The 23,104-nt window shown below is 42.8% G+C and overlaps 1 pseudogene across 1 annotated transcript in view; it reads right to left on the minus strand.

The window, feature by feature from the left end:
• Positions 1-7,017: 7,017 nt before the first annotated feature.
• Positions 7,018-23,104, minus strand: part of LOC311184654 (TIMELESS-interacting protein-like) — a 100,676-nt pseudogene continuing 84,589 nt past the window's right edge. The window contains exons 2-3 of the transcript in view: positions 17,058-17,252; positions 7,018-7,928 (exon numbers count right to left, since the gene is read on the minus strand). The product of the transcript in view is annotated as a TIMELESS-interacting protein-like (transcript). The remainder of the gene's footprint in view (positions 7,929-17,057; positions 17,253-23,104) is intronic.

Consider the following 23,104-nt stretch of genomic DNA (forward strand, 5'->3'; position numbering starts at 1 on the left):
CTCTTATTACTGCTTTTGCTGCATCCCATACATTTAGAAAATTTGTTGTCCTCCTTGTCATTCAATTCAAAGAATTTTTCAATTTTTTCTTTGATCTCCTCGTTAGTCCAGTGTTCTTCCAGTAGTGTGGGTTTCAATCTCCATGAGGTGGGAGAGTACCTTGCCTTCTTTTTATGGTTAATTTCTAGTTTGATGCCTTCATGGTCAGAAAAGATGGTTGGTATTATTTCAATCTTGGTGTATCTGTTGATGTTTGTCTTGTGCCCCAGTATGTGATCGATCCTGGAGAATGATCTGTGTGCGCTTGAGAAAAATGTGTACTCATATTTTTTTGGGTTTAGTGTTCTATAGATGTCTGTTAAGCCCAAGCGCTCTAGATCCTTATTTAGAGCTTTAGTGTCTTTACTTATTTTTTGTCTTGTTGATCTATCCATTGTTGATAGTGGTGTGTTGAAGTCTCCCACTACGTATGTGTTTTCTCTGATGTCTGTTTTCAGAGATGCCAATAATTGTCTGATATATTTTGGTGCTCCTTCGTTTGTTGAGTATATGTTAATGAGTGTTATTTCTTCTTGAAGTATTGTCCCCTTGATCATAATGTAATGACCACTGGGATCTCTTTTTATCTTTTTGAGTTTTAAATCTGTTTTATCTGATATGAGTATAGCTGTTCCTGCCTTCTTTTTTGGTCCATTTGCTTGTAGAATTGTTTTCCATCCTTTAACTTTGAGTCTTTATTTATCTTTTGCAGCTAAATGTGTTTCCTGGAGATAGCAAAAGGTTGGGTTTTGTTTCTTAATCCAGCCTGCGACTCTGTGTCTTTTTATTGAAGAGTTTAGTCCATTTACTTTTAGAGTTAGTATTGATATGTTAGCATCTGTATTTGTCATTGTGTTTGTCTTTCCTTTGATTTTATTTATTTATTCTTTTAATAACTTTTTTTGGCCTTCTTTTGTTGTTATTCATAGAGGGACATTTTTCTAAAGACTTGCTCAAAACAAAATAATTCAGGCAAGCCCAGAAAAAAAATGCCCTAAGTTCCATAAAGGATTTCATTGGGCCAATGATTGTGATTCCAGATATGATATTGAAGGGAATCCGATTTTGGGAAGTGAGTAGTGGGGTGCCTATTCCTGTATCCCACCAAAAATGGGGAGTCAATTATGCAGTGATCATGTCCAGACATGGAAGCCTCAAAGATCAGGCCCTTTCCATAAGTGCATCTCAGAATTTAAAGCTGCTACGCCAGGAAGCTCAGGGCTTAGCTTACATTTCTCAAAATTTAATTTTAGATGAGATGGGACAGGTTAAAACCATTCCCACGAACACTTGAGTACCTTTGCCAGTGGGCTATACCTGTTTTATTTTAGGAAGATTCAGCTTTTCAGCTCAAGGGATCAAGTACTGCCTAGACTCATTGACAGACTCCACTGGACATATCAAGTAACTATAACCACTCTGGATGTCACTGTGTCCCCTCTGGAGCCCTCCCACCCCTCAGGGTTAATTCCTTTTTTTATTCCTGACCATTACGATCATGTGTGAGGTCCTGGTGGTTTTGTTACTTCTGATGATTTGGGGGCAACAATACTTTATTCAGGCAGACCACTTCTGAAATTAAGCGTTGATATCCACTGCATTACTGGCTTGATTCTGGAGCTAGTATCAGCATTACAGACCCCAAGGACTGGCTTCCTAATCGGCATTCTTGTCCCTCTTGCTATTTATTCTCTCAGGATTAGGTGGAACACAAACTCCACACCAGAGTAAAAAAACCTTTAAAATGTGTTGGCCGTGAGGGACTGTAGCGGCTGGATGGGCATAAAGGTTTTCTATGATCTGAGCAGGCGGGGTAAAGGAGGAGTCCTGGAGCCCTTAATGGCTTTTGCAGGCTTTTATTGGGGCTTACCACGTTCACTGCAGGTAGGGGTGCCAGGGGGCTGGAAGGTCAGCCTCCCAGCCTGTCTTCACTCTTCCTGGGCTCTCTGGTGTTTGCTTATGGCCTATGCTTCTCTGCTGGTTTTGCTTCTGGTCATTCTTTCACTCCACTCCTTCTGGTGTTCTCTTTCACTCTGTTTCACCCTGCTCTTCCTCTGGCATCCCTGTGGTGCTGCCCTTATGAGCCCAGTCTCTCAGCCCAGGGGTATCCACCTATGCATGCCCACGCCCCACTCCAGGTGCCCGCCATCAGGCATGCATTCAGGACCACCGGGTTCCATCATCAATCCTAATGGCAGGAGGGCAGAAAAGCCTGAGTCTTTACTTACCCTACAACGTGGCAGCCAGAATCCAGGCCAGGTTCTGACTTGCAAATGCAACAGAATACAAAACATGAGATGCTCCCGGAGTTGCAGGGATGCCCAGCACAGCATCAGTCACGTCACACTCAAAAAAACCGCTTTAGTGCCCAAATGGACTGACAAATGTTCACACTCATTTAGCTCAGCTAAGTGCTCAGCTCCAGGTTTCTGCCTTCTCTGCCAGGCTTCAACTAAACTAGAAACAGTTTCAGCTGCTCGCCTCTTTGCAAAGCCTCCTGATGTGGAAAATGCCCAAGGTTATGTTGAAATTAATAGTGAAGGGGTAAGCAATGAAACAACTGATGCATCATCAGACAAACATTCCCACCTGGTGCTGTTGTAGAAATGCTGGCCTTTTACCCAGGCAGAGGAAGAACAATGGTGAGGTCAGGAAAAGCTTTATTACTCATGCATGAGGTCTCAGACCTGGGTAGCCCTGTAAGGTCTTGTTAGGGGGGAAGGATGTCCTGAGTGAATTCCATATAGGCTTTTTCAATGCCACCCCGACTCCATCAAGACACTGGGAATGACAAATTCCATGATCCCCAAAGGGAAGTTGGGAGGACCTAGTTGGCAGAGTTAAGCAGCCATTTTATCTGTTTATAAATAAAACCAGCCATGTTAGTGGGGGTCTTGGGCACTTGGCTCCTGCACTTGGCCAGGCAGGTTTGGTTTCGGAGGGTCATTTGGGATTCCAGGTTGGCGGAATGGGTACACATTTAAGACTTTACCTCCCTCTTTTCTCCCTGAGTTGTACATTTCCTCATTTCCCTTTCCCTTGCAAATAAACTTTTGTTAACATTCAGTGTGTTCCTGCCGTTTAAGTCCCCCTTAAGTGTGTGGGTGAGGACCTACAGTCAAGCAACCCGTTTTATATCAGGGTTGCCCATTATAGCTTGTGGTTTCCAAGTTACATCCTTGGTAGACCAGCCCAAAGTAACTCCTTGTGTTGGTCATCTTAAGCACACTAGGTCTGCAGGACACTGGTAAATGTCTTTGTCCAGGTCTTGAACAGTTTTCTTTTTTTTCTTGCACACAGCTTGTAGGGTAAAGAAAATATCAGGCTTTTCTGCCCTTCCGCCATCAGGATAGATGATGGATCCTTGTCCTGAATGCATGCCTGATGGCGGGCACCTGGAATAGGGTGTGGGCATAGGTAGATGGGATTCAGCTGAGTTAAGACTGTGCTTTTAAGGGCGGCGTCACGGGGACGCCAGCAGTAGCAGCAGTAGAAGCCGAAGCAGAAGCTGAAAGAGAAGCCGAGAAGCAGCAGAAAGAACGCCAGAGAGCCCAGATAAAGTGAAGACTATGCACCCCTGGTGAACCCCAATAAAAGACCTGCAAAAACCCACTAAGGACTCTGACTCCTCCTTTACCCGGTCTGCATGGGATCAGAAAACCTGCACCGTGTCCAGTTCCTGGCTTTACACAGCTGTCTTATCTTTCAACCATGCGCTTAAGCAATTCGTCCCTAGCTTAAATTCTTTCAGTTTTATTCCGGTTTTGACTTTAAGTAGTCTTTTTCCATTCAACATCCCTACCAACCTTAAAAATACAAATAATTTGGTGAAACTGGGGCTTTGGCACATGATTTTGCTTTTATATACTTATGTGGGTGGCTTGCAAGCCATCTGTAGGGTAAGGTAAAAGGTATCAGGCTTTTCTGCCCTCCCGCCATCAGGATAGATGATGGATCCTTGCGGTCCTGAATGCTTAGGTAGATGGGATTCACCTGGGCTGAGGCTTTTAAGGGTGGTGTCACCGGGACGCCAGCAGAAGCCAAAAGAGAAGCCAATAAAGAAGCAGCAGAAGCCGAGAGAGAAGCAAGAGAAGCAGAAGCTGAGAGAAGGCCGGAGAGCCCAGAGTGAAGACCTGCTGAGGGCTGGGAGGCCTGCTAACCTCCCGGCCCCCCAGCATCCCTGCCTGCCATATGCCTGGTGAACCCCAATAAAAGACCTGCAAAAACCACTGAGGACTCTGACTCCTCCTTTACCCGGTCTGTTAGATATTAGAAAACCTGCTTAGTGGTCCTTCCTGCCCTACACCATGCCTGCTTTGCAATCTGTGCTTCTGGCCTTTTTCCTTTTTTTTTTTTTTTTGATAGTGTGTGAACACCATTGGCTACATTGTTGCTTCTCTGAGACCATGCAGCAACAAATTCAGGCTCTCAATTTAGCTATTCAGAGTATGAGGGAGGGAAACCATGCAGTTCTTGAAAGTGTGCAGGACCAGATACAGGACGCCCACCAAAAATTGGATCTGGGAGAGGCCCGGCTAATGGTGCAGAGAAGGAATAAACCTTACCCCTCCCATAAGGACTGCAAGAAGGCAGAATTAGAAGAGGAGGATTATCATTTGTAGCATTCTTTAAATACACCAGGACAGAATCTCCTCCAGGACAGAATCCTCCTCAGTGTAACAATGCTCCCCCTGTGCAGACTCCTGAGGCTCCACAGCCCCCACTGCCCTCCAGGGAAGAAAGAAAAATGGCTTCTCTGCCCCACACTACACACGACATCCACTTTGGCATGAAGGGTCACCGTGAGGCAGGACAGTTTCTGCTATAGAGGAACCCCCATATAAAAAGGGTTGCTGGCTGTGGGTCCTCACCCCAGTGCTCAAAAGGGACTTACAGTGCAGGCACATGAAAAAGGTTAACAAAGGTTTATTTACAAGGGAAGAGAATGAGTAAATGTACAACTCAGGGAGAAAAGAGGGAGATAAAGTCATGGGATTTGTAGTTCCCAGTGTCTTCCTGGAAAGGGGGTGGCATCCACAAAGCCTGTATGGAATTTGCTCAGGACATCCTTTCCCCCTAAAAATTTCCCCCTTTTTACTTTCCCCCACCATTCCCATGGTGATGATGTAAGATATTAAAGAACTAGGCATAGCAAGACAGCAGCCATTTTAAGGAAAACAGACATTTTCAAGGGCACAGCCATGCCCTAGTTTCGTTTTGGGGCAGAAACCAAAAAACAAGGGTAAACGAAACCTAGCCGGCACCATAAGAGCTATCCAATCAGGGTGGACCCTGCCCCAGGTGTGAAAAGTCCCCGCATCCTGTCAACAAAGTACAAAAACAGCTGGTTGCTCTGGGAGAGGGGTCCCTCTCTCAACCTGGTGAGACTGCTGTGTCAGTACTCCAGGCAGATTTGGGCCCTAGCTTAAGCTAGCAATAAAGCCTTTTTGCTTTTGCATCTCTGACTCTGTGTAGTCTTTGGGAACTCTGGACGGAGTTGAGGCACCAACTCCTAACAATGAGAACCAAATATATGGTTGCCAGGGTACAGTCTCAGATGAAAAATTTTCTCAGGGTTCCCTTTGGAAAGAAAACCAGTCTCAGGCCTCCTCTGGTGGCTCAGGCAGTTAAGCGCCATGCTGTGAACCTGTTCACAACCTCTGCAGCACTGGTTCGATCCCTCCAGCCGGCCAGGGTCCCACATGGCGCTGCAGACCTATCCTGTCTCACCCGCTGCTCCCCTCAGCAGTGTATTTCTTCAGTCTGCCTGTTCTGTTCCCTGCTCTGTCTCTGGTGAATCCTCTACCCTCCCGTGCATCTGGCCTGTACCCCGGTTCTTGTATGAATAAATAAAATCTTAAAAAAAAATAAAATCAGTCTCTCCAGGTATTGCCCATTGTGGAAAGCATAAGTCCTCCATTCCTGGAAAATAGTTTATCAGTCCAAGAGAAAAAAAACAAAACAAAACACAAAACAAAACAAAACAAAAAAAAAATCTGGAGCTATTAGCTAAAATAAAACAGGAAAGAGATCAAATCACAGGAAAAATGTTAAAATTTATCCAACTTATACAAAAACAAGTTCTCTCACCTTGATCCTAAATTGGTTCAACAGCATATCATAAGTTTGCAAAATAAATCTACTTTTAAATAATATTGCCTATTTTTGCATAAAAATCACAGGGCAGAATAACCAAACAGCAATTTTAACTGCTTTGTTGGACACTCCATATAGCATCAGAACAAACTCTCGACGTTTGGTCCACGCACGTAGGCTTCAAGAACAAAGTTGGTCTCGCCAGAATCCACCTGTGCTTCCTCTTCTCGAGGGTGCCGGGGCTTTTCCTTTTTCCAGGTCGTCCAGTCCTGCCCAGGGAGGCAGTTTCCCCACCTCCCTTAGGGGTCTCTGGAGCCCATGGACAAAGCAGCGGGTTCTCCTCTTCTTGGTTCAGCTGTTTCATCCTCCTGGAAGATTCCACTCACAGCCACACAATGACACTCATGGCCAATTGTTTTTGTTTCAAGCAGACAAAATTCCTATGGAAGTTATGCAAAAATAGACACTGACATGAAGATTAAAAAAAATTACTACCACTATTTTCATTCTGTGTTGGTATCAAGGGGAGAGAAAATGTGAACACAAGGCAGCACTGCTGGGAAAAAAAAAATGCAACATTGCTGCAGGTCCTGGTCACTCAAAACAAGAAAACTTTGTTGAATCAGGACAAAATGCAAAACAAAAAAAAATTACCAGGATTATGTCAAACAAAAATTAGTAAAAATCAGGTTTATTTCCAGGTCTATTCAGTTCTTTGAAGGAAATTTTTACTCTCAACATTTCCATCTATAGGAATCTGCCGAGGTCCTTTCTCCCTATTTTCTTTCTTTTTTTTTTTAACAAGAAATTTGCAAAAATTTTATTACATAAAGATGTTAACACAAAGTAGACAAAATACATGGTAATCCCAAACTTGGAGAACAGGAAATTAATAGACTTTCTCTTAGTGGAAGCCTATAACCTCAGTGACATATATGGGTAAAGTTAGTGCACATTTTAAAAGGACTAGTCTGGTTGTGTTTCCTCTGATTTTAATTCCTCCTCTTCATTTGCAGTATTGGCAGTAGCAGCATTATGTGGACTGTCTAGAATGTCTTTGTTAAATCCATTTGACTCCTCCTGTTGATCTTCACCTGTATTAATCTCTTCCTCCTGTTGATTCTCACCTGTATTAACCTCTTCAACTGCCTGTACAGTAGATGTGTTCATGAATAAGTCATTTCCTAGTGACTGGCTATTACTCAGTAGCTTTGCCTGCCTTCTTTCCAAGGACAGTTGTTCCAAGGACAGTTGTTTATTTCTCTTAATTCTTTGTTGTTGCTCTTCTGTTAGACTTCTACTTGACTTGGAAGCAAACTGCTCACTTTGAAATGAGCTTGTCAAAAAGGGATCTAATTCAGTAGTCATTCCATCATGGCCAGTATTTTCTGCCACTTCATCATTATTGCTAACAAAATCTTCATGTACAATAGGAAGATCAAGTCGAATTTGTTTTAAACATGTCTGAATTTCCTTTTTATTTCCCAGGTATTCAACTCTGTCAATAAAATCTTCAAATTACAGTTTAGGGAATAGCCTATGTGCCCAGTGCTCCATGTGTCTGATTAGAGTCTTCAAGTCTTCAACTTCATGCCCTTTACCTTTGAATTTTGCCTTATCAAACACATGCCTTAATGCTGGAAGTCCTCTCTCTGAAATGAATCTTTATCAGCTTCCATTTCTTCCCCATCTTCTCTCTCAGTCGGAGGTGGAAAAGGAGCAAAGATTTCATCTTCTACATGTTCATAATCTGGGAGATCAATCAAGCCATCCTGCTGTTCCTCCATCTTTTCCTCTCAAGCAGAATGCATCAGGCACAGCGCGGACTTGGTCGCGACAGACAAACCTCGCACATCCCATTTCTCCCTATTTTCTGTAGAAACAATTTCTGTAGATATTAAACCATTGAAGTATACAATATTATAAGGCAACAATTAACACTGACATGTTGATTACATACATATCAGGTATTGAGAGGTTGTTTACACATTTTAGAAAACCAATGTGAACATTTCTGTGCATGTCAAAGTGTTTCCCTTTTTCCCAAGTGACAATGCTTCCCTTCTAGTTTTACTTTACTAGGTAAGCCAAATAGGACAAAATCATCTAATGTCTTTCCCAGGAGGAAAGGGAGAAATTTTGTGGAGTGTCTCAGGAGCTCTACTGAGGTTCCACAAATATTCCTTCTATCATCCAAATGACAGGCTACCAACTTTTTACTTGAATTTAGATTTCTGGGAAGCCTTGCCATAAATATCAGAAAACAGCAGAAACAACAACATTCAATCTCTATGAAGGCAACAGCTTAGTTCAATATTACAATGTTGGCAAACCATAACCTTTAGTTTGTTTTTTTTTTTTCCTCATAACTGGAGACTTTTTGTTGTTGCTTTTTTCATTTCTATAGGTACCATGAATACCAATTTGTCAACCACTAGAGGCCAAGAGAAGGACACAAGGAAAGGGCATACAGACATACAACATATAGAGCTCTTTATTTATTGATTTATTGATTGATTTAAGCAATCTAATTTATTTCTGTTTAGGTTTGAAGTATTTTCCATTTCAACCTAGAAATAAACTGATCACCATTTTACTCATTTTCTTTAGATTTCAGTTGCCAATAGCAACCTTGAAATACAGGGTTAAACAAATGCTCGATTTAACTTTAGTGGCTTTTAGAATCTTGAGTTCATGTTCATTGGTAATTGTAGAGTTGTGAAGAATCCCTGGGCTGTGAAGAATCCGAATAGCTGAATTTACTGCTGGGACTCCATTAGTTTATCCATTTCTGAACAGCTTTTGCTTTGATTTATTGGCACTGGGTATCAGTTCACAGAGGTAATATGAATTTGAAAACTATTATTCAAGGTATTAGTTTGGGTGAAGCTATTTAATTTGATGTAGTCCCAGCTGTTTATCTTTGCCTTCACTATCACTGCTTTGGGTGATGTGTCTGTAAAGATGTCTTTGATGTTCATATCACATAGTGTTTTGCCTATATTTCCTTCTATGTATTTTATGGTTTCAGGTCTTATGTCTAGTTCTTTAATCCATTTTGAGTTGATTTTTGTGTATGATGTGAGGTAGTGGTCAAGCTTCATTCTTTTGCATGTAGCGACCCAGTTTTCCCAGCACCATTTATTGAACAAACTTTCTTTTCTCCAATGCGTATTCTTTGCTCCTTTGTTAAAGATTGGTTGACCATAAATCTGTGGGTTTATTTCTGGATTTTCTATTTGATTCCATTGGTCTGTGTTTCTGTTCTTGTTCCAATACCATGCAGTTTTGATGATTATGGTTTTGTAGTATAGTTTGAAGTCTGGGAGTGTGATGCCTCCATTCCCTTCTTTATTTTTTTCAGGTGAGCTTTGGCTATTTGGGGTTTTCGGTGATGCCATATGAATTTCATCAATAATTGTTCTATTTCTTTGAAGAATAGCATTGAAATTTTTATTGGAATAGCATTGAATCTGTATATTGCTTTTGGTAGGATGGCCATTTTAATAATGTTTATTCTTCCAATCCATGAGCAGGGGATGTTTTTCCATTTCTTTGTATCTTCTTCTATTTCTTTTAACAGTGTTTTATAGTTTTCTTTGTATAGGTCCTATACCTCTTTTGTTTGATTTATTCCCAAGTATTTGATTTCTTTTTGTTTTGCTAATAAAAGGAATGTTTTGTTTTTTTTTTTTTTGATTTCTTCTTCTTCAGATTTATTATTTGTGTATAGGAAGGCTTCTGACTTTTGCATGTTGATTTTGTATCCTGCCACTTTACTGAACTGATTGATGAGTTGAATTAGTTTTTCTGTGGAGTTTTTGGGACTCTTTATGTAGATTATCATATCATCTGCAAATTGTGATAGTTTGACTTCTTCTTTTCCTATTTGGATTCCTTGTATGTCTTTCTCTTGTCTTATTGCTCTGGCTAGGACTTCCAGTATTATATTGAAAAGCAGTGGTGAGAGTGGACATCCTTGTCTTGTTCCAGATCTTAATGGGTATGCTTTCAGCTTTTCGCCATTGAGAATGATACTGGCTGTTGGCCTTTATGATGTTGAGGTATGTTCCTTGCATCCCAAGAATTTCAAGGGACTTTATCATGAATGGGTGTTGCACTTTGTCAAAAGCTTTCTCAGCATCTATTAATTAATATATGGTTTTTATATTTCTTTTTGTTGATGTGTTGGATAACGATTGATTTTCGGATGTTGAACTATCCTTGTGTCCCTGGAATGAATCCTACTTGGTCGTGGTGAATTATCTTATGGATACATTGTGAGATTCTGGTAGCTAAAATTTTATTGAGGATTTTTGCATCAGTGTTCATAATGGAGATTGGCCTATAGTTTTCCTTTTTTGTGTTGTCCTTGTTTGGTTTTGGTATTAGTGTAATGTTGGCTTCATAGAATGTGTTTGGTATTGTCCCTTCCTTCTCAATTTTTTGCAAGAGTTTGTGAAGGATAGGCACTAATTCGTCTCTGAATGTATGGTAGAATTCATTTTTAAATCCATCAGGTCCTGGGCTTTTGTTTTTGGTGAGGTTTTTGATTACCATTTCAATTTTGCTGCTTGTAATTGGTCTGTTTAGGTGTACTATTTCTTCTTTATCTAGCTTTGGGTGATTGTAGAGTTGTAGGAATTTGTCCATCTCCTCCAGATTGTTGAACTTGTTTCCATATAACTGTCCATAGTAGTTTCTTATTATTCTTTTGATTTCTGCTGTGTCCGTTGTGATTTCTCCTCTTTCATTGATGATCCTGTTTATTTGTGCTTTCTCCCTTTTTTCCTTTGTGAGCCTGGCTAGGGGTTTGTCTATTTTATTGATTTTTTTCAAAGAACCAGCTCTAGGTTTCATTGATCTTTTGGATTGTTTTTTTTAGTTTCAGTTTCATTTATTTCTGCTTTGGTTTTTATTATTTCTTTTCTTCTAATGATTTTGGGTATTTTTGTTGTTCTTTTTCTAGATCTTTGAGCTTCAAGATTAGGTTGTTTCTTTGAGTTCTTTCTTGTTTCTTGATGTGAGCCTCTATTGCTATATATTTTCCTCTTATTACTGCTTTTGCTGCATCCCATACATTTAGGAGATTGGTATCCTTATTGTCATTCAATTCAAAGAATTTATTAATTTCTTCTTTGATCTCCTCATTAGTCCAGTGGTCTTCCGGTAGTGTGGTTTTCAATCTCCATGAGGTAGGAGAGTTCCTTGACTTCTTTTTATGGTTTATTTCTAGTTTGATGCCTTCATGGTTAGAAAAGATGGTTGGTATGATTTCAATCTTGGTGTATCTGTTGATGTTTGTCTTGTGATACAGTATGTGATCGATCGTGGAGAACTATCCGTGTTTGCTTGAGAAAAATGTGTACTCTGTTTCTTTGGGTTTAGTGTTCTATAGATATCTGTTAAACACAAGCACTCTAGGTCCTTATTTAGAGCTTTAGTGTCTTTACTTATTTTTTGCCTCGTTGATCTATCCATTGTTGATAGTGGTGTGTTGAAGTCTCCTACTACATATGTGTTTTCTCTGATGTCTGTTTTCATCAATGACAATAGTTGTCTGATATATTTTGGTGCTCCTTCGTTTGGTGAATATATGTTAATGAGTGTTATTTCTTTTTGAAGTGTTGTCCCCTTGATCATAATGTAGTGACCATTGTGGTCTCTTTTTATCTTTTTGAGTTTAAAATCTGTTTTATCTGATATAAGTATAGCTGTTCCTGCCTTCTTTTTTGGTCCATTTGCTTGTAGGATTGTTTTCCATCCTTTTACTTTCAGTCTATTTTTATCTTTTGTAGCTAAATGTGTTTCCTGGAGACAGCAAAGGGTTGGATTTTGTTTCTTAATCCAGCCTGCGACTCTGTGTCTTTTTATTGAAGAGTTTAGTCCATTTACATTTAGAGTTAATATTGATATGTTAAAATCTGTATTTGACATTGTATTTGTCTTTCCTTTGATTTTATTTATTTATTCTTTTAATAACTTTTTTTTGGCCTTCTTTCATTGTTATTTGTCCCTCTGAGGTTCTGGCTTTAGGACTCCTTGTAGTATTTTTTGGAGTGGGGGTTTAGTCGTAATGAAAATCCAGAGTTTCTGTTTGTCTGGGAAGGTCCTTATTCTTTCTTTATAGAGGAAGGAGAGCTTTGCGGGATAGAGTATTCTTGGTTGGCATCTGTTTTCTTGGAGTCTGTTGACTATGTCCGTCTACTCTCTCCTTGCCTGTAGTGTTTCTTCAGAGAAAACCTGATTGGTTTTCCTTTGAATGTTATCTGTTTCTTCCCTCTTGTCACCTTCATTATTTTTCATTGTCCTGGATTCTTGGTAGCTTTCCTATTATGTGTCTTGCTGTATTTTTCCTTTCGTCATGAAGGTTGGTGTCTTCTTGCTTCTTGTATATCAATTTTCAGCTCCTTCTTCACGTTGGGAAGTTCTCTTCAATTATCTCCTTGAATATTTTCTCTGTTCCTACATCTCTCTCCTCTCCTTCTGGGATTCCTATAACTCTTATATTTCCTTTCCTCATGGAGTTAGATAGTTCCCGAAGTCTTTCTTTGGTCTTTTCCCTTCTTACTTCTCTGTCTTTTTCTGTTTTGGTTCTTTTTATTTCTGTGTCTTCAAGAGTACTTTTTCATTCTTCCATTTCATCTATTCTGCTTTCATTGCTTTTCCCAGAGTTCTTTCGTGCCTCCATTAATTCTTTGATCGCCTGCATTTCTTTTACTTCCCTCTTTAGGGACTCAATTTCATTCTTCTGATTGTTGATTATTTTTCCCTTATCATTGTTTTCCTTTATGACTTCTGTCATTTTTTTTTTTCATGGGAATTTTAAATTCTCTTTCTGGAAGGCTCAGAAGTTCTTCCAAGTTATTGTTGCAATCTGGTGTGTGGTTTTCTGTTTGTGATGTGCTTATTTCCTGAGGAGTTGCAAGGTTGCATGTGGTTCTTCTACTCCCTAATGTCTGTTTTCTAATTTGCCATATACATTGGGACACTGTGTTGCTGGGAGTGGCCGGCATCTTGGGTGAACTTCTCCACTCCCCTCTGGCTCCTCCGGGAGCCATCTGTCGGTTTCAAGCAGTCTTTACTGAAGAAATGTCCCTGTTCTAAAATGCTGATGTGGGGACATACTCCCCTGCATGCCTGGTCTACTCCGGCGGTGTGTTCCCGCTCCCCCTCTGGGCTCAGACTGCAGGCCAGAAGGGGTCTGACGTGGGCCAACTTCCCAGCTCACCTCTGGCTCCTCAGGGAGCCTTCTGCTGGTTTCAGGCTGTCTTTACGGAAGAAATGTCCTTGTTCTAACATGGCAATGCGGGATGCATTCCCTGCATGCCTGGTCTGCCTCGGCGGTGGGTTCCCACTCCCCCTCTGGGCTCAGACTGCAGGCCAGAAGGGGTCTGGCATGGGCTAACTTCCCAGCTCACCTCTGGCTCCTAGGGAACCTTCTGCTGGTTTCAGGCAGTCTTTACTTAAGAAATGTCCTTGTTCTAAAATGGCGATGCGGGAGGCACTCCCTGCACACTCGGTCTCAGGCCCACTCTTCTGCACGCCCGGTCTGCCCCGGCCGTGGGTGCCTGCTCCCCCTCTGGGATCCTTCTGCCAGTTTCAAGCAGACTTTACTGAAGAAAGGTACCTGTTCTATGGGGTGTTGGTGATTTTTTTTCTGGTCGCTAGGTGGCGCCAGAGATCTCTCCTAGTGTCCTTGGGGAGCTGTTTTTTTTCACCCTGTGGGACTGGAAACAGAGTGCGAGTGGTGGGGAAAGCCTCAACGGCTTTGGGGTGCTGTGTCTGCTTTGTGCCCCACCGCTGTGGGGAACCCACGCCCTGAATTTCATGCCCCGGTCTCCATTCCAAAGCCCTCAGGTCCAGGATGCAGGCTGTAGCCCAGTTCAGTGTCCACAGAAATGGCGCCTTTTGCACCCCACTCCCGTGTCTGGGCGCCTGGTTTCTGATTACTCAGTGAGGGCCCCCACGCATCTCCCCACAAGCCTAGGTTGCAGGTGTTTGGACCTGGGCAGCCGCGATCTGCGTTTGCTTTTCAAGTGTGCCACATTTCTGCACAAGCTTACCAGCTGGCCTGGGGCTGTTTGTAGGTCTCTGGGAGTCTTTGTTTTTCTCTAATGGCGCCTGGAGCTGTTCGCTCACCTCTGCGGCGAATCCTGCAGGGTTCTCCACAGCTCCAGTTCACGGGGTGTGGTGGCTGAAATAGTTCCTTTCCACTCGCAGTCCTGCTTGATGCATAGTTTGTTCTTGTTGGTTGTTTCAGTTTTTTTTTTTGTTTGTTTTTTTCCTCCTTTCTGTTGGTCGGAGAGTGCCGACTTTGTGGGTGGGGGAGTGTAGCAGGGTTCTGAGCTTTCCTCCCTTCTAGTCCTCTTTTATGGCAATTTTCTTCTTCAGGTTGTTTGCTGGAGTCGTCCGTTTATCTACCGTGTCCCAGTTCTCACTGGGACCTGCCGCTTTTCTTCCCTATTAACTTTTTTTTTAATGGGAGATCTTACTCGCAGCGTTTCCTCACCAACATGTTGATCTGCCCCCATGGTTTTTTCCAAGAGCTCTTTAGTTACCATTTATCACACATGGGCATATCATACAACAGAAGTTTCATTCATAGGCCAAAATGAAGTTAAAAGGAAATATCAAAATCAAGATTGAAAGCCTTTCTGTGTAAAAAAAATACTGCCAGAATATGCATGATTCTAGATGTTATTTCACGTCTCCTAATCTATGAAAGGAAAAAGATTGGTTAGAGCATGTCAGTCATTTCAGGGTTTCTTCAGAACTGTGGTATAGGCCAGAGGAGGGAGGGGTAAGAGGATTCACCAGAGACATAGTGGGAATAGAACAGGTAGACTGACAGAAATCCATTGCTGAGGGGAGCAGCAAGCAAATCAAGAAGCAAATCTCTCCAACTGTGACTGTGGAGGACATGGGCACAACAACCCTATTTTAGAATATCTGCTGCACCATGTAGATCAGCAACCTGGCTGGCCTGAGATCCAACTCGCTGTAATGGAAAGTCTTAGTGGATGAGCAGGCCAGGAGGCATCACCTTTGAGGGCTCCTGGGTGCTGCAGCTCAGTCTTCAGATTAAGGAAATGACACTGCACACTCTGATGGGAAACCGATTCTCTTGCCTGTCATGGCAACTAAACTATTCTTGTCAATTTTTACCTGCTTGTGGATGACTCTGCAGGTTTCTCCTCTGTATTGTTGCCACCTATTAATTCAGCCTTAAATTTTATGGCAAAGACAGGGAACTATAGTGACTGTGGGGTGTGCCCTAGAGAGGACCCTGCTGTACAAGGAATTCCCCACTAGGCCTAATTAGCTTCTTTGGAGGAACTAAGTAATTTTTCAGCCTCCATGTTTGGGATGAAGGGACATCTCCCCAATGGGACTACTGTTTCCCAGTATAAATAGGCACTATTAGTTCCTTCACCACTTAATGATCGCTGGCCTGGAACTGTTTCTCTCTCTGTGGATTCAGTACACATAGTAGGGGGTTACACTCATGTTTGCTTTCAAAATGCTTTGTGTGGACCTACTTCTCAACATTTAGGATGGCTATACCTCACCTTCTGTAAGATAGTTACACTCAAATGTAACTATCCCCGCCACAGCCTCAGTGTTATAAGCGCACAGCGCGCTGGGCACACACGGAGACACAGCACATGAGCACTATCCCTGTGACATTTCACTCTCTGGAGAAGCACTCACCTCAGTTCCACCAGCTCATTCACAAAGAGCACTTTCTGGTTCTCAACATTTCCAGTGCTGGACAGAGGAATGCTGGATGAGGCGGGGCAGATATGGGGCTCTTGCTGAATCTTACTGGAAATATATGGGACATGGAGGAATAGATCAGGGAGGCTGACCCCACTTATTTCTCCTTTCCCAAATTCACTGTTCCCCAGCTTATTGTCTGTAATTATCTCTGCAATAGCCCCTGGCACATTCATAACTTAAATAGATCACACTCCCTTCCCATGTGTGCAAATGATTTTACCCTGACTATCTCAGAGAGAGACTTTGTCAAATAATTATGTGTCTGTCCCAGTTCTCTGGGAATTCATTTACAAAGGCATGGCCAGAGGGACCCCCACTATTGACATTTCATTAGAAAATGCAGGGCATTTTTTTTTCTTTTTGGCTGAAACTTATACAGTATCTTCCCTCAACACTGGAAAAGACACTATACCATTATAGCTGTCATGCCTTATGTCACTTTTCTCCACCCATCCCAAACATCGTCTTCAGGAAAAATCTCCAATTGAGGCTATTCCTGAACAATCTTTGAGCAAGGATTCTTGAATAATAACAAGGATTCTTGAATAATCCTTGTCTTCCAGATGTGAGAGGGAAATCAATATGCCCTCCTTTGAGATCTCTCCAACTGTGACTGTGGAGGACATGGGCACAGCAACCCTATTTTAGAATATCCTGGCATTGGCCATACTACTGCCTGTGGTTTCTTTTGGTTTGAAGGAATTCCATGTCTGGGAAAATCAGTGCTAAATCTGACTGCTATGGTACAGCCAGGGTGGATGGCCATAGCACGTGCTACAGAGGCTGAACAACACTCTCCGAATTCCCTCGCCTCAGTGGTTATACAGAACCTTGGAGCTCTAGACCTGTTGATGGCTAAAGTCGGATGAGGCTGTGCCCTCATAAGTGAAACATGTTGTTTTTGGATTAAACTTCTAGTGAGGTAGAAGAAAACCTGGAGATATTAAACAGAAACATCCATATTACAGACACAATTTAAAGACAGGCAGGACAAGGGCCTACAATCAATCTTTCCATTTGTAGGAAATCAATTTCTGTCCTGGTTGCTCCCCTTGCTCATTTCCATACTAATCTTCTTTATTATTCTCTTGTGGGGACCCTGCATCCTAAATGCCCTTGTCAGAATCATCTTCTCTCACCTGGAAGCCATCAGGTTCCAAATGGTCCATCAGATGGAGCCTGGTAGGACATCTCCACTGTCCTTCCTCTGAGGTCCTGGAGTGCATTGCTCTGCCATGGAGCCCTGACTGCTTCCCCACGTTGCCCTTTTTAAGCAGGAAGCAGTTAAAGAGCAGACCGACGCCCTTTGTCCTAACAGCAGTCAGGGGCTCCATCTGTAGAGGGGGGATGAGTGCCAGGGCAAGTTAGGGTTAATTGGGAAGCTTCAGGGACAATGCAGGCAGGGACTTTGGAGAGTTAAAGAGGCTTCTGAGGAAAGGGTAGAGAAATTCAGGAGGGCTAATGAGGGCAGTAAATTTTAAGGTTAATATTTAAAGCTAACTGGGACAGTACATTTTAAGATCCCTTGGACAGGGAGGATAAAAAGAGAAATTCTAAGATAAGAGCTGAGAAAATGGGCACTTCAGCCTGCAGGCATATAGAAACTAGGAGAAAGAGCCAATCACAAAATAGGATGAGCAGGTTTTAAAATAGAGAAAATGGATTTTAAATATCTCCTAGACATGGGCATATAATGGTGTCTCTTGCCCCTTCTTGGCATCACTGCGTTGGAGTCCTTGCTCTTGTTCTTTTTCCTCAAAATAAATTTTATTTTCTTGAATAAGAAAATATTCAAGAAATATTGAATATCTCAATATTTTCTTGAATAAGAAAATAAAGAGTGGTTTCATGGGAATAGAAACTGTGGTGGTGCAAGGGTTAAATTAACAGCACACACCGGTTTCAATAGAAACCCCATTGGTGTTGGGGTAAATGTAGACCTGGCTGAGGATAATTCCTCCTCAGTAAAGAGGACTCCTGGGAATGCTAAACAAAATAGGGGGGACAGGAGCCATCTGTGTCCCTTTGATCTTCCCTGACAGCTTGCTAAGTCTGCTGAATTGCCTCCAGAGACCCATGGCCTTGACAGCCAAGTAAAGATGCCAGGTTCCTTGGTGGCGTCCAGGCCTGGGGCTGTAGTGCTAGTTGTGGCCATGGGAGGCAGAGGGTCTTCTGTGCCAGGGCTGAGCTTTGCTGGGCCATGTGGTCACTGAGAGTCCATTGTGATGACCCCTGCTTCAGATACACCTTGACCTCCTGTGACCAGGGTCAGTCTGTGCAGTGTAGCTGCCTAGAGAGAAGAGGTTCCAAAGACTTCTCATTTCCGGCCAACTCTGTCCTTGTGCCAGGTGACCTACAAGGACCAGCTGTGTCCTAACATCACTCTCACCAGGCCCTGCCATTCTGGAGCTGTCGGTGGGAAAGGGGCATGTCAGAGCATGAAAGTGAAGATGTGAATGGTATGAGCTCGTGCCCTTCTGGAATCACAGGGTGTATGGAAAGGGAGGTCTGGGGTTCTCATGGAAGGGGTGTCTGGTGTCCTTGCTGATGACAGCAGGTGCCAGCCCTTCACAGGTTGGGGTCAGCGTGTCAGGGAGAAAACACCACTACTGCAGACTTTCATGGGCAGAAGAGAGTTCCTTCAGAGGCAGTTAGTCAGTCAGTGTCACTACAGGGGACATGGGGGGAAAAGGGGAAAGGAAGGAGGAAGTAGGAGGGCAGGAGGGTGAGGATAATAGGAAAGGAGGAGGGAAGGGCCTACACCTGGGGCCTGAGAGACTGTCTTCTGTTCCATTCTGACAACACTGCCCTAATACTCATACCTTAATCTTAGTGCCTATCTCATAATGTGTGTGAGCCAACTGTCTGGATATAGTGGCATTTGTTCTGCAGCCTCAGGTCTCTCAGAGGCCAGGGATTTTGACCCAAATTCACCCCCATGGTTTAGGTTGAAGTTTGGACAAAGTGCCTGAGTTCTATCCTGTGAGGTATCCTGAGCAATGCCTGGAAGCTCTCCTATGTGGTCTCTGCACAGGGCAGATTACATCTGTGCTTTTCTTCCATAGTTCAGGAATGCGGAATATGCAAAAGAGAATGGCATCTGGTGAGGAAAAGGAGCTAGGGATTTATACTGGACCTCTCCAGTGGTGCAGCGATTGAGCACTGGGCTGCGAAGCTGCCCGCAGCCTCTGCAGTTCTGGTTCGATCCCTGGCTGCTGGAGAGGGTCCCACATGGTGTGCAGACCTCTCCTGCCGCGCCCACTGCACCCCTCAGCAGTGTACTTCATCACTCTACCTGTTCTGTTCCCCGCTCTGGCTCTGGTGAATTCTCTCACCCTCCCGCGTTTCTGACTGTACCCAGTGCGTGTATAAATAAATAAATCTTTTTTTTTTAAAAAAAAAAAGGAGCTAGGGATTTATATTGAAGGGAGATACGTTTTGATGTTTAAATATAGCCACGGAATCCACACCATTTAGTTGTGTTTGTTACTCAGTATCCAGGCCCTGACCACTTTGTGGTGAGCATGGCGTGTGTATGCTCTGGATGGGGATCGCGGGAACCATTGTGGATTTTGTCTTCATCTGGGTAAAGATAAAGCTTTTGAGTCTTATTCTCATTTGAATAGGAAATATTTCTACTCTTTATGCCAGAAAATGGCAATATCTGAATTCACATTAATTTCAACTTCCTTGGGGAACAGACATTGCAACTAGGTAGGTGGGAAGTGAAACTAACAGTATGCCCAGGCTGGCGCCCACTCCTGTCTCAGCAGTGCTCCCCTACCTGTTCCCCCACCTGTGTCTGCCAGACCACAAATGCTGAGATAATATCACACACAACAGATGCTGTTCCCAGGAGGTTATTCTGATGGACCCCATGCTTGGAAACAGGGGGTGCCTGAGGGAAAAAATACTTCAAGGATACAGAGCTTAAAGAAAGGAGGCCTGAATTCAGACAAGACCCTCATCTCAGGACCATTGTTACTTCCCAGACACCTGAGATGAGGCATGTTTTGGGTCAGCGTGTACATCAAGTATTTCTTGGGGGAATAAGGTCAATAGTATAGACTGGACTTTGTGGCGGTCAGACTGAAGGAAGCCAACAGGTAATGAATCCTTGTATGAGTGACCTCACTTCCTATTGGTGGCACCACAGTACATAGAACTCTGCCAACCAGGAAACCATATCCTAGCGACAGTGCTGGACCAGCTCTGTTGACTGGACACAGCAGATGTTGTTCTGCTGCTGGCACCTGAAACTTAGAGGCTCTAGATTCAGGAAAACCCAGAGTGTGAGGCTTGATGACTATTCCCATTGATGGCTCAGCCATCTTGGCCACTCTCTCTGGCCATTTCACAGCAGGTAACCAAATGTAACAGTCTCAGGCTGCCCAGGTAGTGAGAATACACCTGTAATCCTGCCTGAGCATCCCATACTCCTTTTCCCTCATCATATTTGTGTGTGTGTGTGTGTGTGTGTGTGTGTGTGTGTGTGTGTGTGTGTGTTGGGAGATGGTAAAGTTTGAGGGGAATTACAGAGGTAAGGCACAGGATGACATTTGTGAAAACCTGGTGGGTCAGCCATGTTTCTACCCAGCACATGACTGCCAGGATGAGAAAGTGACTGCAGGGAATAGACTCATGACCATGTGTTAATCTGGAGTCCTGGAGTTTCTCATGTCCTCCTAGCAGGATATCTTTGCAGCCTGCTCCTATGTGTCTCAACTGGGTGAAAGGGTTCCTGTACTGTGTGCCCTGTGGCATTACAGCCCCTGATACCTCTTCATCTGTCTACCTGGCAGTGTCTACATAGTTTTCCCCCAAGTTTTTATGTATCTACTGTCCAACATTCAATCCCAGTCCCCTAGATAATGGCCACTATTCCAAGGACCTCAACATTGCCCACAGCTGGACTCTGATAGAGCAGAAGTACAGGGGGCTCACTCAGGACTCTGGGGTGGCTGGGCTGGTACTAGAATTCACACTCAGATACTGGCTACTGAATGCCTCTTGGGCTTTCCCACACAAACACCCACAGAACCACACCCAACATAAACATAAGGACTCCCATAAATATAAATCCAGTATGTATGTACAGATTTCCTCAGTAATAAAGACACCAGCAATAAAGACACTAATTTGCCATTATCACATTTTACAAAACATGTCAACTCAAAACTTATGATTGACAAAGTAGAAGTAGAAGTAGCGGGGGGTGGAGGAGAAACAGAACCCCCCAATTTGCTGGGTAGACATATAAATAGTCTTTAAATTTTCTTTTTCAGTGGTGAAAAGATGAAAGCATTTCCATTAAGATCTGGAACAAGACAAGGATGTCCACTCTCACCACTGCTTTTCAACATAATACTGGAAGTCCTAGCCAGAGCAATAAGACAAGAGAAAGACATACAAGGAATCCAAATAGGGAAGGAAGAAGTCAAGCTATCACTATTCACAGATGATATGATAATATACATATAGAAGCCCAGAAACTCCACAGAAAAACTAATTCAACTAATCAATCAATTTTGTAAAGTGGCAGGATGCAAAATCAACATGCAAATTTCAGTAGCCTTCCTATACACAAACCATAAATTTGAAGAAGAAATCAAGAAAACTATCCCTTTAAAAAAAATCAAATAGGGTCTCCCTGGTGGTTTAGTGGTTGAGCACTGGGCTGCAAAGCTACCTGCAGCCTCTGCAGTGCTGGTTCGATTCGGGCTGTCAGCGAGGGTCCCACATGGCGTGCAGACCTCTCCTGCCACCCGCTGCTCCCCTCAGCAGTGTATTTCGTCAGTCTGCCTGTTCTGTTCCCCACTCTGTCTCTGGTGAAATCTCTCATCCTCCCGCACATCTGGCCTGTATCCAGTGCTTGTATACATAAATAAATAAATCTTAAAAAAAAGGGCCTCCCCGGTGGCGCAGCTGTTAAGCACTGTGCTGCGAAGCTGCCCGCAGCCTCTGCAGTGCCGGTTCGATCCCTGGCCACCAGCAAGGGTCCCACATGGTGTGCAGACGTCTCCTGCCATGCCTGCTTCTCCCTTCAGCAGTGTACTTTGTCGGTCTGCCTGTTCGGCTCCCCACTCTGACTCTGGTGAACTCTCTCACCCTCCCACGCTTCTAACTGTACGCAGTGCTTGTATAAAAAAATAAATAAATCTAAAAAAAATTAAAAAATCAAACACTTGGGATGAAACCTAAAAAAGAGGTAAAGGTCCTATACCAAGAAAACTATAAAACACTGTTAAAATAAACAGAAGACCCAAAGAAATGGAAAGACATCCCCCACTCATGGACTGGAAGAATTAATATTATAAAAATGGCCATCCTCCCAAAAGCAAAATACAGATTCAATGCTATTTTAGTAACAATTTCAATGACATTGTCAAAGAAATAGAACAATTATTGATGAAATTCATATGGCATCACCAAAAACCCCAATAGCCAAAGCTCTCCTGAAAAAAAAAAAAGAAGGGAATGGAGGCATCACATTCCCAGATTTCAAACTATACTACAAAGCCATAATCATCAAAACTGCATGGTACTGGAACAAGAAGAGACACACGGACCAATGGAATCAAATAGAAAATCCAGAAATAAACCCACAAATTTATGGTTAACTAATCTTTGACAAAGGAGCAAAGAATATGCTCTGGAGCAAAGAAAGTTTGCTCAATAAATGGTGCTGGGAAAACTGGGTCGCTACATACAAGAGAATGAAGATTGACTAATACCTCACACCATGCACAAAAACCAACACAAAATGGATTAAAGAACTAGACATAAGACCTGAAACCATAAAATATATAGAAGGAAATATAGGAGAAATACTACATGACATGCACCTCAAAGACATCTTTACAGACACATCACCCAAAGCAGTGATAGTGAAGGCAAAGAAAAACAGCTGGGACTACATCAAATTAAATAGCTTCTGCACAGCAAAAGAGACAATAAACAAAACAAAGAAAAACCCCACCGACTGGGAGAACATTTTTGCCCACAACACCAATGATAAAGGACTGATCCCAAAAATCTACAAAGAGCTGATGAGACTCAACAAAAACAAAGAAAATAATCCAGTCAAAAAATGGGCAGAAGAACTAAAAAGAAACTTCTCTGAAGAGGAAATGCAAATGGCCAACATGAAAAAATGTTCAACATCACTTGTAATCAGGGAAATACA

This window comes from Talpa europaea (genome assembly GCF_964194135.1).
Source record: "Talpa europaea genome assembly, chromosome: 15".
NCBI lineage: Eukaryota > Metazoa > Chordata > Mammalia > Eulipotyphla > Talpidae > Talpa > Talpa europaea.